This window comes from Falco naumanni, chromosome 4, assembly GCF_017639655.2.
Source record: "Falco naumanni isolate bFalNau1 chromosome 4, bFalNau1.pat, whole genome shotgun sequence".
In the NCBI taxonomy this organism is placed as follows: domain Eukaryota; kingdom Metazoa; phylum Chordata; class Aves; order Falconiformes; family Falconidae; genus Falco; species Falco naumanni.
This window is the reverse complement of record NC_054057.1, coordinates 105,239,457-105,254,817: the sequence shown is the minus strand read 5'-3', so window position 1 is coordinate 105,254,817 and position 15,361 is coordinate 105,239,457. Positions and strand designations below refer to the sequence as shown.

The 15,361-nt window shown below is 53.5% G+C and overlaps 1 protein-coding gene across 2 annotated transcripts in view; it reads right to left on the bottom strand.

The window, feature by feature from the left end:
- Window positions 1-15,361, bottom strand: part of TEX264 (testis expressed 264, ER-phagy receptor) — a 40,747-nt gene that overhangs the window by 16,251 nt on the left and 9,135 nt on the right. The gene's annotated exons all lie outside the window — the stretch shown is intronic.

Genomic DNA, 15,361 nt, shown 5'->3' with positions numbered 1-15,361 from the left:
CCAGGACAAACTCAGGACATGTGTCACAGTAATGCCCCCAGGAAGAAAGTGGCACAGTGGAATAAATGCCCCCCCATCACTTCCTACCTCCTTGAACAACCTTGTCTTTCTGCAACGCCCCCGGCTCCCAGGCTTCATGGAATGTATTTCATGATGAGCTAAGCTCAGCCTCACACCATCCCTTCACAGCTGAAAGCTGAAAAGGGAAGCTGAAGAACCTAACCTTGCTGAACTTGCACAGATAAAGCCACCAGCAGCCTGAAGCAAAATCCGGATGCAACCACCTGATTCCCCAGCAAAATAGTCCTTCCCTCCCCACTAACAGGGACTTAATGTCAGGCTCATTGGCCTCACATAGAAGGCAAGGAAGGCCACCAAAGTGGAAGATCGAGTGGGTTTCAGCCTGGTTCACTGATGAGGAATGGGTAAGATGATCACAACATCCATCAGCGTATCACCAGTACAGCACATTGGCAAATCTGATGGCAGAAAGTCAGTTTGCATTCTGCAGGACACGATGATCTTCCAAGCTATCAGCTAAGTGAAATCAACAGTGGAGAAATACTGTCTGACCTGCTCAGGGAGGCCCAGGCTTGCCTCCAGTGACAGAGATCCCTCTCGGGCTCTCCACTGCAGGACACTCACCCATGGGCCACAGCTCCCTGTTGGTTCACTGCTCCTCCTGTTCCTGCTTCTCCTTCCCTTGCACTGGGAAAAGACATCCCCATGTTTTAAAAGCCAGTCAGAGTCCAGGACAAGCGCCTTTCTGATTTTTTAGAAATGAACAAGAAACATTTCCCTGCAGGCTTCCAGGAAAGCCACCTTCAAACCTCCACGTCCAAGAGCTTGCACCTCTACCCCAAAAAGCTGGCAATCCTGCGAGGCAAAGGGCAAAGAGCCAGCAATGCTGGCGAGCCCCGGTGTGATGATGGCTCCCACCAGTGAGCTCAGCTAACGAAGCCCCCAGAGCCTCCAGCCACCACACGCTGCCAGCGGTAACGATTCGCCTGAGGAAATCCCCAGTGCAAACAAACAGCGCTGGCGGGCAGAAAGCAAAAGGCAAAAAGCCGGCAGGCTGCCTGCAATGCAGGAGGAGATAGAAACGCAGGCAGAGGCAAGGAGGGGGTAAGGGAGGCAAACAAGCGGCACCAGGCATATTCATCAGGGCCCTTAGGACAGCTCCCGACATCCTCGAGCCAGGACACGATGTTTTGGCAGCTGCATGTGCTGACCGACCTCTCCAGCTGCCCTGCTCAGAGTGGGCATGGGGAGGCCAGGTGGGTCTGGGTCCCTGCCTTTTCCCTGCAACTCTCACCTCCTCCTCGGCCCACCCCAGACCCTGGTGCAGGGTCCCAGGAGGCTCATTACCTCAGTCTAGAGAGGAAAGCGCCTGCTGAGCACACTGCCGCCGTGTGCTGGGGTGTGCGGGGAGGCAATGGCTGGAAGTGCCAGCCGGGATGCAAGCTGAGCACCTCCAAAGCCAGGTTCTTCTGCTGGTAACAGAGGCAGCAGGAAAAGGGAGCAGCTGCTTTCAGTGACCTTTGCAGTCTGGCAACTGCTCCTCCACCAGCACAGGATTGTGAGTTTGACCACGCAGATCAATCACAAGATAAAACTGAAGCAAGTTAGGCGAGGACAGAGCCCAGCCTGCCTCTGCCCTTCCACGAGCCTGCAGCTTTCCAGGTCCTGTACGCTACCAGAGGTGCTGCATGAGCCAGGAACGCTCCAGATATGCGCCATGCCACTCAGCTTTCCAGGTCTTTCCCTGCCAGGGAGCCACCTCTCTGTCTTCACCACTGCTCTGCTCCCCTGGATACCCCAAATCACAAACAGCCCTGCATAATGTTATCAACAGCAGCATATCAGCCAACACTGCAGCCACCAGAGCTGCCCCAGTGCCCCCTGAGACCCAGAGGACACTCTGCTTCTTCCCAGCACCGTGGTGTTCCTCCCTCAAGCTCTGGGTATGTGGAGGATGGGGAAGATTTCAGGGAAGCACCTCTGCACCTCCAACCCCATCTGCCCTTCCCAGGCAGCTGCAGCTCATCACGGGCAGGGAGACTGCTCTGCGCCACTGCAGCCCTGTCCCAGGAAGGCTGCTAGGCCTCGGTTAGCAAGAGAGGAGGGGCTGGGACGCTGGTCCTGTGTCCCATGGCACAGCATAAAGCCCGAGCTGAGCCGATGCTACGGGTGCCATAGTAGCTCCTGCCAGGAGACACAGGTTTGCAGGGGAACTGGTGGGAGAGGCAGGCAAGGGCCTCTCGGGAAGGCAGGAACTGAGCAAGGGAGGGACAAGTGAACACGGCACCTAGAGATGCATGCGAGAGGAGGAGGATGCAAGAACAGGAGCCGATGGCTGTGCTCCTCCACTGTGAGCCCACTGCATCAAGCAGCTCCTGCAGCCATAGCAGCAGCTTCTGCTTTGCTCATCCCCTGAACTGCTCAGCAGAGAAGTACCAGCGCAAGTCATTCTCTGACACTGACCTCTCGATAAGCTTTTGCCAACTCACGGTCTGGTTGCTGTACCGCTGGGCGGACGTTACCCCAAGCTGTGAATCCGCACAGCGTGAAAAGAAAAGCAGCTGGCCACAGCAGATGATAGATATCTACCTTTCTGCATGTCAAGGAGCTGCCATCAGCTCCCGGCAGAAATAAAACTCAGAGGAGCATCTGAGAGTACGGGCCATCCAGTAGCAGTGAGAAGACACCAGTGTCCACAGTGGGAACAAGGCCACAGTTTCCGTCCCTCCAGCCTTCCTGGGCTGCCTTACAACCCCATGGAGCGGGGACAGAGCCTGTCAGCAAAAGCATGAAGCTGGCAGGCAGCTGCGGACAGGCCCACTCTGTGAACAGCCACAGTGCATCCTCTTCATCTCCACTGAGCCAGGACAACCCTTCAGGTTTCATCTGAAAGGCAACAGCCCTGAGCCGTGCTGGGACAGGGACTCCCAGACCAACCGCTCTCCCTGCTGCCTTAAAGGTCTGTCCTTGACCTTCAAACAGCACTCCTGCCTCAGAATCCACCCTGCAGAGCTGCAAAGGTAAGGGAAACAGACACTGTAACAGCTTTAAATACACCAGGAGATCTTCTGATTGGTAGTATGTGGAAGGGGGGAACAGCAGCAAAAGTTTCCAGGGGTCCTGCAACACAAACATGAGCGCATGCACAAGCTACCACTGTGAGAAGCAGCCAGAGTCACGGATGCAGAGCCGTTACTAACCTGCTCTCCCTGCTGCACTTAGTTCCCTCACCCCCCTTCATCCCTGCAGGGTTGTTATAATTCCTCATATTAGCAGAAGATGAACAGGTAAAGCAATCCATCTGTGGAGTGAGCACCCAGCAGTCATCGGACAAGCAGCCAAAAAAAAAAAAACCAAAAAAACACCCCAATTATTCCATAGTGCCAGAAACTCCCAGGCATCCTTCCACTCCCTCAGACACTTTGAAATGTAAAGCTGCACCACTCTATCATTTAATTTAGAGCTCAGCCTCAGACAGACAGAGCCTCACTGAGCTTTAGGAGGAACGCAGCCATGCAAAATGCAGACGTGCAAAATCCAGATGTCAGTGGTCTGGAAGACAAGCACACTCCAAGCCCCACCAATGACTCCATTTCATGGCCCCAGCCTCTCCGTTTTGCCATCCCAGTGCCAGAGGTGGCTGGCTGCGAGTCCTTCCCCTCTCAGCGCTGGCTCAGGACTCCTGGCTCTCGGAGCAGCTAGCAGCCAGCACTCCTCACATGCTGCCTTGGTGCAAGCTTGAGTAGAGCTCAGGCTCTCTGCTGCAGCTGAGCTGCTTTCACAATCCTGAAAGCCTCTGAAAGCATTCCACAGTTCCCTCTCTGCACACAGGCTATGGGATCCATATTTTGAACCTCCCTACTAGGTAAGCTTTAGAGAAAGTGGACATGGTGGCTACGGGAATTTGATCCCGTCCCAAAAGCTGCACCTAGGCTCTGCTCCAAGTCAGCACAGAAACCTCTTCCTAGTTTCTCTCTGCTACCCAGGAGGAGAGGTGACTCTCCATCATCACCTCCCCTCTTAGGCAGGTTTGTTCCTCTCCTCTGTGCTGGAAGCACATCCTTTTTTGCATTACCAGCCCCAGCCCTCCTACCAGCCCTGGCAGGGCAGAGGCACCCTATCTAAGGGAGAAAAGATCTCAAACAAACGCAGCAGAAATGCATCAGCTCAAGGCAAGCATGAGCCTCCACGTCCTCACACTCACCAGAACATCAAGGATGCCAGGAAAGGCAAACGTCGGGTGGACTGGGGACAAGGAAAGGGGATGCTGCCTCAGCACACCCACTGGTCCACCAGGCCCCGACCCACTCCTGATGGTAACAGGCCCCTTCGGTCACTTACCAATGCCAGGCACTGCACCAAATCCTGGCAGAAGTCAGCTCAAGGGTGGCAGAGGACAAGTACTGACTCACCCTTGAGCCAGTCCCCAGGGAGCCGCTGCCTCCTCTGCCTGCTGCGGTCTGACAGCAGGGCAATGAACGCTTTTTCTTGCTCCTATGTGCTTGGACAAAGAGGAGAGGTGCCAGATGACTACCCACTCGGCCCGCTGGCCACAAAGGTGAAGAGGCTCACCACAGCTTGCTGCTAGCCCAGGATGGAGCTGGAGGAAGCAGCGCAGGAAGCCTGGACATCCCTGCCAGGCTGCAAACCTCCATCAGCTGCCTTGGGGCAGTTTTAACCCGGAGTCATCCCTGCCAGCTCCAGGCACAGCTGCTGGAGTTACAAACTACCAGTATTTCTATTGAAGGCTCCAATTTTCTCCCATTTGGCTGAAGCAGAGACGCTCAAATAAGCTGCCACATGCTGGGAAAGGAATGAGACAAAAGGAACCCTGGAGCTGAGGGCTCCCAGATACTCTCAAAAGCCTGCAAGCCAAGAATTAAGCACAGTTTGACCTTCCTCTTTCAAGGAGCTCACAGACCAGGCTGCAAGCTGCTCCGGAGCCCTGCCATGGCAGAGGCAGCTGGAGACCACAAAGATGAACTTGGTCCTTGCAAATCTGGAGGAGTTCAAAAGGGCCAGGATTTGGCAGCATGATTTTCCGCAGCCTTGTCAGGACAACCAGAATTCAGCACCGTGTGTTTGCTCATCAAAGCAGGACAGGATGTACTGGTCGTACATAGGTCTGCAACAAATCATTGCATCTCTCTGTACCCTGCACCCACCCCGCAAAGGCTGTGGGTCCCTATGGATGCAGGCAGAGTGATGGCCACCGGGCAACAGCATAAACAGAGGAAAAGCACTTGATGAGCCTGTGAAAGACTCCCCAAGATGTGAGGGGCTCCGCAGACATCCATACCTACCATGGTCATGAGGACCTCAGCAGCTCAGGACACCCCCAGCCTGCTGCCTCTGCCCAAGGCCACCAGCGCTCAGCAGCATCAACTCAAACAGCATTTGAAGGGCAGTGGCTGCTGCAGGCAGGGACAACAGGGGTTTTGTGTACATATATCTCTCTATCTGTGTGTGTGTATATATATATATATATCCCTGTCAAAAGGCAAGACCCCAAGAGACTTTCAGCGTGACTCTCTGCTTTGGAGCAAACAGCTGGGTTTGGCTGCCTCGCCAGTGCTCCAGCCACAGATGCAGCCCCAAAGCCCATCCCTCGCCTACGGCACATAAGCTCTCAGCACAGGAAGGAGCAAGAACTGATTTTGTTGTTTCATCCCTGTGATCTGATCACCACCCAACCTTGCAACTCATCCATCCATGTTTTGATTCAGTGCAGAAGAGAAATGTTTTCATTCTCCTGCCCTCCGCAAAGCAGCACCTTTCCTACCATTTTATACCTAACTAGAATCAGAAAAGTGCAAGTTAGTCATAGCACAATGGTCCCTTTTCTGAAGGTAAAAATGCCACTGCTTTCAAATGTATTATCTCCCTGCTCTACAGGTTTCAAAGCGGGAGCTTCACAGCCAGGGAAACTGGGCCAACAGCGTTTGCTGGAAAAGAGCCGCATTTTTAAGAAGCTGTTTCGCATTTGATCAGGTTCATTTTGCCATTTCTCAAGCCTGGCACAGCTGGCAAGGTCTGGCTTGAAGGGCTACAGGGAAGAACAAGCCCGGAAAAAAAATCATTAGGACCCTGCTAAAATAACTGCAGAAAGGCAGATCAATCTTATCCTCAAATTAATCGACTAGCTGGCAAGGAGGGAAGACCCTAAGGTTTGGGACTGTGTCGCTGCTTGAGAGCTAGACCCATCTCCAATGCCTGACAAAGAAAACCTTTTGAACCAACTGCATCCTCTGGGATTCTCTATAAATATATCTGGGGGAGCACATGTACAGATTGAGCCGATAAAGAGATCTGACAGAAAAGCACTGTAGTATTTAACTCTCCCTCCTTGCCCAAGGCAAACCATTTCAGTTCCTCTCTCCCTTGGACAGCCATATGAAATATCCCCAGCTTCCTCCATGATCATTAGTCGTTGCTGCAAAGGCAAGGGGGGAAGCAAATCTTTGTCTGAGCAGATGCATCCCTGTGACAATTCTGCAAGGCTGGGTAAATAGTTACGAGGCTGCGAGCCCCAGCTTTCCCAAGCAGTGCTGGCAGAGCAAGGTGGCTTCCCGCTCCCCCCAGGATGAAAATGCCCCCCAGCAGGACCACCAGCTGACAGGCAGCACTGGGCCAGGCTTTTGGCTGTCAGATAATCAGGGATGTCCACACAGTTTGGCATGCATGGCAAGGCAGGCACTTGAAGTTTGCTCTCCTCCTGGGAGCTGCCTTTAGAAATGCTCCTGGGAGAGGAGCTGGGACGGTAATAGGATCAAAATGCTGGATGTCACAGGAAAGCACCCATGGTGGCAGAGACCTGGAGCTGAGCTGTCAGCTGGAACAATTTCCCCAGGGATGTGGTAGAGTCCCCGTTGGCAGAATCTTTCAAGATGCAATCGGGTGCTATATAACTTATCCAGGCTCCCTTTTCCATAAAAGACTGGATCAGACCACCTTTCCAGGACCCTTCCAAACTGGGCCATTCCCATTCTGTAATCTATCAGAACTGGGAAGGCCACAGTGGCCGGGAGCCTGTGTCCCACGTCAGCTGCTTCCCTGAGACCAGGACTCCTCTGCCTGCTGCTGGGGCAGAAGCTTGTACAAAGTCAACAAGCAGCTGAGGAAAAACCAGGTGATTCCACACATGAGACAAGCTGCAGAGGCAGGGAAGGAGCCTTTGTAACTACTGAAGCTCAAAGCTGGTCAGAAAACCTCTTTTCTGCTCAAAGGAGTGGTGCTGCCAGAGCTGTGGTTTTACACCTGCCCCCATGCAACTGAAGAGCAGAGCTGAAATAGAAGCCATGCACTTGCAAGAAGAATGGCACTTGCGAGCACAAAGCAGCGAAGCAGCAGGTATGGCATGAGCACGCGCTGGGCAATCAGCACACACACCAACCGGCACACACTGGCGTGCCTGGCACAAGTTGGCACTGAACATGAAGCACGGCCAGTGCTAAGTCACTGCTCGCCTGCCTGCAAGGACCAGGGAAAAACTGACAGCAGATGAGTAGAGGCCTGGGGCTGCCAAATTCCTCTGGAGAAGTGGGAAAGCAGGGATGCCTGCTGCGAGTGGCAGGAGACGTGACGCAGAGCCCCGGATCCCCATATGTTCCATTATCGACGCAGGAGGAGCACGTTTCCCTGCAGACACAGGTTAAACGAACCCGCTCCACTGCGCGAGCTGACCCCAGTCCAAAGGTTCCTACAGTGTTAAATGACATTGCCCACCAAATATCCCTGCCACCTGGCTCAGCTCCCAGCCTGACCTCGTGGGCATCCTGCCCTCCCCTACCTGCTCCCCCACACAGAGCTGAAGGTTAGGTCACTTGCACGACTAAAACTTTTTCGGAGGGTTTTGTCACAAAAAATATTTAATAAAAAGTCACAGCGAACGCACAAACTGATGTGATGTGACATGCAGCTGGGGGTTGCCAACCAGCAACGAGCAGGCAGCCTCGCTGGAGAGAGACCACTGAAAACCAGCTGTCAGTGCAAGTCAGTGGGAGATGAATGTGCCCGTGCAGGCACCAAGCCTGTGCAGAGTCACCTCGGGGTCCCTCTCTGGTGCCTGCAGTTGCACGTGACTGTAGAATTGCAGTGCCCACCCCTCACCTGCTCCGCTTGCCCAGTCCAAGATCAAGAGCTTCACTGGCTCCTGGCACAGAGCACATATCAGCCAAGGGTGTCCTCCAGCACTCGTGGCCCAGCTGCTCCGGCACTCATCCTCAGCATCAGCTAGGCTGGTGGGGAACCAGGGGTGGGTAGGGAGAGACTTGTAGCTCACCAGGACTCCCATCCTTAAACTGTCATCACCTAAAATAAGGCCAAAATCTCATCTATACATCACCTATTTTGCCAGCAGCAAACAGGGTGCATAATGCCTAGGTGAGAGGAGGGAACGTGATGGACTCATTGTGCACCACCACACACCCCAACACCCAGCAGTCCCCAGGTAACCAGAAACACTCACCCAAAGCCATCTCTGACATTGCCCTCTTCTGCTCTCCCTTCTCCTCCTGTGGCCATGAGCAGTGGTAGACCTTAGCAGCACGTGGTAGGTTGGATGCAGCATCCCCCGTGTCTCTGTTTCCCTGGCTGCAGGGAGATGCTGCAAGCATCAGGCTGTGTTCCACTGCCCTTTGCAGGAGCAGACTGCAAACACCCAACACATCCCCAAGCCTAATGGCGTTCCTAAAGGAGAAGAGAGACTCAATCCACTATGTAGCACTTGTGGATATGAGTGACAGGCAATGAAGATAACACCATTGAGGGCTTCCTTAGTAATAGGATAAACCAAGCCAGAACAGCATTTGAGTTGGAGTTTGTTTCTAAGAGGGGAAAGTAAGTAGGATGGGTAGTTTCTTCCCCTCATTTCCAAACCCCACTGCTGGCTGGCTATCATCAGTGGGGCAAAACCAGGGAGGTGGCTTGTCAGCTTGTCTGCACCATCCACCCTGAGCATCCACACTTCCCTGGGGTTTCCCATCGTGAGCCATCCCCCCACCCTAACCATGTACCACCCACTGGAGATGCACTGGTCTGCAGCTACACTCACACTGGAGGTATCTGAGCGACAACTGCTGGGGACAGCCCCAACCTGCTGCTGCAGCCCCGAGGTACACAACTGGTGGGCAGTGGTTGCTAGCGACATCTGTCTGCAGTGCACAAGCCACGTGTGACCTGACCTACAGCCCAGCCTGGGACTGATGCAGACACCCGCAAGGGCTCCCAAAACACTTCCCCCAGACTCTGTATCCTTACTCCAAGCCTCTGCCAGCCCAGGGCCCAGCAGCCTGTCACACTGTCAGCTCTGGCCTCATCTCTGCCATCAATATGAGTAAGACACGTCAAATCCTGTACGACTCTCAAGGATTTCTTTCCCCCCCTCACTTTTATTTGATGTGTGAGGATCGCTTAACAGCAGCATCAAATAACCTCCTGTCTTCCTGGGAACTCTACAGACCTATATTCAAGTGCATGTGGGCTTAAACTGAAGGTCATCCCACCTAGCCAGACGGCTGAGGCACCACTTCTCTCCCCAGCACCCCAAACCTCGCTCAAGGTATCTGCAAACTGATACCCACAGTCACCCTGGGCATGGGAAAAGGGAAGGAGGAGGATGGAGAGCTCCACCTCCCAGAAAGCCACAGCCATATTCTGCAGGGTGACCCACTGATGCAGGGATGCAGAAGGTTATCTGGAAGAGCCCTTCCAGACCCACATCATGAGACAGTGAGGGCAGCAAAGTCCTAGGTTGGTAGTGGTAAGTTCTGGATTAAAGGTATCCCACTCCTCATCCTCTTTGGGGAGATGGATATGCAACTTTGAGTGGCCTTGGCTCAGTAAGGGCTCCACCTTGGGCAGTGGTCTTCAGCCCATGGTCCCCAGAGCTCGCAGAAGACCAAAGGAGTTCATGAGGATAAGCAAAGCTATAGCTGAGGAACAGCACCGGCTGGGCACCTGCACTACTTCCTAGAGCCCCGGAGGAAAACCTTGGGTGGGAGCTGACCGACTGGAGCTGCTACTGAGATCAGGTCTCACGTACACACAGACTGCAGCCCAGACCACTTGCACATAGCAAGCTGGTATTTAAAAAGGCTTCATTCACAGAGCCCAAACTAAACTAAATCAGCCAGGATCAGCCAATACCCCAATAATTAAGCCCCCTTTGCAAACATTTTACCAGCTGCCAACCCCTGACCCCAGGCCCCCGATACAGCCAAGCAAAAAGGTCACTCCATGGTTTCACCTTTAGAACACAAACCATCTGGGATGGGAAGACAGCTCCACAGATCTTCATTTATGACAACCGGGAGAAAACCAGCATCAACAGATCTGAGTAAAGCCAGCAGCTACGGCAGTGTGGTCAGAGGAGCAGGAAAGGCAAGACAAGGTGCAGCCATACTCACAAGGGCAGTGGGTACCGAGACTTAGTTGCCACAAATGACCACGTGTAGGTTCCCAGTCCCGTACAGACAGAAAGCCACTCACATTAACAAGCCATTTGGGGTGCTGTGTAGGGGAGAGGAGTCTGAAGGATAGCACAGATCCTGGACACGTCAGCTGGGGGAAACCTCAGTGGTGCCACAGAGAAGGGAGGAGCATTCAGCAAGTACTTCTGCAATGCATTTAGGACAAAGCCAAACAACATGGGCAGAGGATGAAGGTGAAATTACTTGCTCTTCCATGGGAAGATATAACACACAGCTCGCAGGTACAGATAACATACATCTAAACCCAGATAACATACATTTAAACCATGCTGAAGTCTCAGCTGGCAAGCTGTCCACATGTCAAAGGGTTATCTCTAGCCAGCTGGACATGCTAGAAAGTCCCAGGAGAGACAACAGCCTGTACCTGCCAATATTCCAATGGGTAAATAGCTGACTCAGGCAAACACAGGCTGGTCAGGCGAAGACTGAGCCAAGGCAAAAAAAAAAAAAAAAAAAAAAAAAATGTATGGCTGCAACTAGACCAGATCACCAGAAAGCAAAGGAGACCAGCCAAATTAATGTCAACAAACACACATTCACAGCTGCTAGATCCTGTTGGCAAATGTGATTTATTTTTGTGGGGATTGTGGGCCTGACTGATAAATGAACCAGCACTCATGCCATTCATTCAAACTCTGAGAAGACGCAGGATTTGGTACCATTTCCCGTTTTTAAACAAGAAACTACAACTCCATCAAAGGGACAGTGGCACATGTTTGAAGTCACTGTTAGCTGGCTCAGAATAAACCCATGACCAGGGGGTCTGTGGCAGGGGACAAGATCTCCACCAGAGATCTGTGCACCACAGCGATAAGACCATTGCCGAAATAAAGCATCCCTTTGTGCTACTGGCAAGTCAGAGAACTTTCTAAGCTGAAAACAGGTCCAAAAAAACACCCCAAAAAGCACCCAGGAATCAAGATTGGAAAATACAGACACTATTGGAAAATATGCCAGTGGAAGACTTTACAAGCTCTGTATATTTAGCTTATCAAAAAGGAGCAAGAGGTGACTAAGGTACCATAGCCGAAACAAGGAGCAAAGCTCACTCCAAGCTACCAGCCAAAGGAATACTACGTTTCCTGGGCTGTAAACGGGAGCAAGCCATGTCTTTCTAGCACCTTATCAAGCACCCTGCCTCAGCTCCCTGTAGACATGCCAGGCGGGAGCCAACCTGATATCCTCCAAAATCTTTCCTGGTATCACAGAGCCCATGCCAGCCACTGCTGCTTGAGATGCACACTATAAAGCAGTGATTCACAAGCTCACGGAGGTGGGGAACATCCTAGTACAGAGCCCAGGGGAGGCGAAAGAGCTGGGTTTTTGCTGAAAGTTGGAGGATGCCTTTTCAAGACCAGCTAAAGGGATTAAATTCCAGTTTTCCAAGTTAGGCAGAGTCAGAATTTGGAGCCAGCCAGCTTGTGCTCAGGTTCAGAGCAGGGTGCAAGGCAGCCAGGACGATGCCAGCATCACTCTCTTCCTTCATCCCTCCACTTGCACATCATCCTTGGCTGAAGAGAGCACAAAACTGACCCAAAACCCCGTGGAAAGAGACCAAGTTGAGTCAATTGCTTCTGCAGTGGGAGACACCTGCCAGCTCTGCCTTGGATATATCTGCCAGAAGAGCCCAGGGGTTGGGAGATCCAAGCCCACCCGCCTGGCAGTGCCTGCTAGACACCAGCACAGATGCCCAGAGACGCAGGCACATGCAGCCCACTGTGGAAAGCTTGTTACACCCAAGCCAGAATAAATCCTCCTTGAAACGGCAGGAGGTTACAGGGGAATGACCTGCTCCCAGAACTGTCAGAAAGGGTCTCCACCAGTGAAGAGCTTAGCAGAAGCTCTCCTTTGCACCCAGGAGACAGGGCTGCTGCGTCTGGCCAGCAGCTGTGCCATGGGGCAGGAGCGTATGCCCCAGGAAAGCGGGACATACCTGCCTGGCAGCAGGGAGAGGCATTGGCAGGAGCTATTAGGGAAGAAACGCTTTTGAGGGACACTAAATAACGCCAGCCTATGCCTTAAATAACTGTGCTCAGAGCAACAAGCCAGCAGGCTCTCCTGGGCTTCTCCAAAGGCGATTCTAGCCAGCAAGTCACTGCTGCTGCCAGCCTACCATCCCAGGGGAAGGATGTCCTCTTACCTGCCAGGGACAGCTGAAGCCATTTCTCCACAGTTCCCAAAAGCCATGGGCTACATCCAAAGAGTTACAGAAATTCCACATCCTGAGCCCCATGAGAGCCAGACGGGTGAGAATAAATTCTGCGAAAGCAGCCCGACCACAGCACCTCCTGCTCCATGCCAGCTCATCTCCCTTCTCTCCCTAACAAAAGGGGACTCTGCCATCCTTCTTTTTAATTATTATTATTATTTTAAATTTAAATTTTACTTTTAATATTCCCTGTCGCTCTGAAGGGGCAACAGGCTGGGACAGATGAAGCCCAAGCTGCTAAAAGCTGGCACCACTGCACTCACACTGCTCAGGAAACCTGAGCCATGAGCATCCCTGGTAACTTCAGCGTGGCACCATCGAATCCAGAGGGAGTTATGCTCCCTCCCCATGTCCACCAGCCTTCAGCCTCAAGGGCCTGATGTCCCCCAACAGTTAACCTCAGGGAATGCCAGGGGAAGGGTACTGGAGGGCCACCTCTGGTGGGTCTTCCTCCAGCTCTGTCCAAGACTTCCCCACCACCTCTCACAGTCCCACTCCCTCAGCCAGTCCCCAAGCCCTCTGGCTCCTTTGCCCTACACACCCCCTCCAGTCCCCTTCTCCTCCCATTCCCTTCCCCTATTTTTCAGCACCTCCAAAGCCTTCTCCACCCTCCCTCCCCACCTTCCACGCTTCTCCCTGCCTCCTTCACCTCTTTCTACATCCCCTGCTCCCCCACACCTCCCTCCTATGACTAGGCGGCTATGCCACCCTCTCTCCACTTCAGCCAATTCCCTCTCTCCATGGGAGCCGGTGTTTCATCTCCACCACTGAGCCCCCTTTCAAGCCTCCTGGCTTTTGTTATCTCACCCCCTTCCTCCCCGCTGCTGCTGAGACAGGAGGGCAGTGGGGGATCCACGTGCTCGGCAGGCCTGACCCCCAGCTCTCATTAACAACGCCCTTCTCAAAGCAGGCACAGCATGAGATAAATAAATAAATAAAGCAAATCTCTGTCTCACTGCTGTCTCGGGTTGCTTAAGGGAGCTGGGCGCTGCCGGGGGTGGGATGAAGGATGCTATTTGGAGAAGCTGTCGCCATGGCAACCCCCATTCCCACCACCAAACGGGCACAGGTCACCTGTTTCCATGAAAGTTTCCCCCCCTCCCTCCCCATCCCTCCACCCTGGGAAGTGCCAGCAGGCCCTAGGGGCACAGGCAGTCCAGCTGGAGGGAGAAGCGGCAGAGATGCTGCTGGCATGGCTGCAAACAGCCTCCAAAGTCCCCCCACGCCATGTCGGAGGAAGCTGGGGCATCCCCACAGTGCAGCATGCAGGGACCAGCAGCACCCTCTGCCCCACACCAGCAAGGCAACCCCACCACCGCCCCGCCTGCTTCCCCACAGTCACTCTAACACAGGCCGGGGGGGGTAATGCTCTGCCACAGGACTTGGGAATGGACGCAGGCATGCACCCTGACACACATGCTGTTGGAACTGGGGCAGAGATCAAAATCTGTCCCCTCCCTCTACACGTGGCCCTGGGTGCTGTGCTTCCATAAGATTTCAGTTATTTATTTTAATTCAAAATGGGCCACTCCCATAGAACGCTGCCAGGTGCTCCCAGAACAACCCATGATTCCCTTTTTAGCTCTAACAACTCCCCCTCTCATGCGACAGATGCGCTTGCCAGGACCTTTCCTCAAGTAAGGCAGCATCAGCCCCATGTCGCCGAGTACTCCTGCAGCCAACCTGATGCTCCCACACACATCAGTCCCCTCCCCGCACACCCACACGTCCACCACAGGGCTGGCAGCAGTGCCCAATACCCCCTGCAACAAAACAGCTGGCAGAGCTCCAGGAAGAGACATAGAGGATGAAGCGAGAAGAGGAGATGGGGTTCTACTCTTTACCAGTTCTCCAGCAAAGGCCAGGGGACAGGTATGAGCAGTGGCAGTCTCACCCACTGCCAGCATCAACACATCTTCTGCCGGTACCACCAGGCAGCTCCCTAAGGCCGGGGCAGACAAGCGGGTCTGCAAAGAGTCCCCAGCTGAAGTTCTGGGGTTGCCATCCAGGCAGCCATCCTGCGGCACAGCGCAGGCTGGAGGGATTTGCATGGTTCCCCCACAGGGCTGGGAGTTTCGCCAGGAAAAGCAAGTTTATAAATAGTGCGTTTCAACACGAACAAACGAAAGTGGCAGAACTTGACAGTCAGATAAGCCAGGGGCTGAGCGCCGGCCTCTCCCCAGCATCCTCCCCCGCCATGAAGAACGGTCCCTTCCTTCCATCGCCCAGCTGGCCAGGACCATCCTCACTCTCCAGAAAGCCTGAATCTGGAGATGTCTGCGTCAAATGTGCTGCTTGGGAACACCCTTGCCACAGCTGGTCCGTCTGCCAGAGCCAGGCAGCAGAGCTGGCTTAAAAAAAGACCAGAAGCAGGGGGGATGGCCATCTGCTCTGCTCGGGGGCGAGGGTGAACACCCTACAGCAGCCAGCTGCCCAGCCAGGGCCAAGGGCCACAAATTTCAAATTAAGTTTTCATAAGCTCAGAGGTCAGAAAGTTTCTAACTTCTCCTCCCACCCTGCAGAAGACAGTTACCCCACCAGTAAGGCTGGCACTTGAAAGAGAAGTTTCATGGCATGATGCGTTACACCAGAGGGGCACATATCCGACAGATCCTAACAACAAGCAAGGCACTCAAGGGGA